The sequence below is a fragment of the Penaeus monodon genome, chromosome 30 (genome assembly GCF_015228065.2).
Source record: "Penaeus monodon isolate SGIC_2016 chromosome 30, NSTDA_Pmon_1, whole genome shotgun sequence".
NCBI classification, from domain to species: domain Eukaryota; kingdom Metazoa; phylum Arthropoda; class Malacostraca; order Decapoda; family Penaeidae; genus Penaeus; species Penaeus monodon.
The window spans coordinates 20,002,912-20,003,188 of record NC_051415.1 but is presented as its reverse complement, the minus strand read 5'-3'; the positions used below and the strand labels follow the sequence as shown (position 1 = coordinate 20,003,188).

Below are 277 nucleotides of genomic sequence, written 5' to 3'. Positions count from 1 at the left end.
GGTTAGAAAAAGACATAGAGGCAGACAGACCAACCTACAGAACCCAGCGGCAGAAACAAAGGGAGGACCAGGGAGAGACGCCGTCCTATCACACCTTACTTCCCAATCTATCTGCTACAGTGGAGGACAAAGGGGTAGGAGAGGAACGCGACGAGCAGCGTTCCACGGCGCGTCGCAGCCGAGGCGCGGCGTAGGTGCAGATTTTATCTTGTCTGAGGAGGGGAGTTAAGGGAATTGCTTTCAACCTGAATGGAACGGCAGGAGGGGAAGCGAACAG

The 277-nt window shown here is 55.2% G+C and overlaps 1 protein-coding gene across 1 annotated transcript in view; it reads left to right on the top strand.

Annotated features, from left to right (window-relative positions):
* The window catches only part of LOC119592376 (villin-1-like), a 108,943-nt gene that overhangs the window by 82,991 nt on the left and 25,675 nt on the right, over nucleotides 1-277 (top strand). The gene's annotated exons all lie outside the window — the stretch shown is intronic.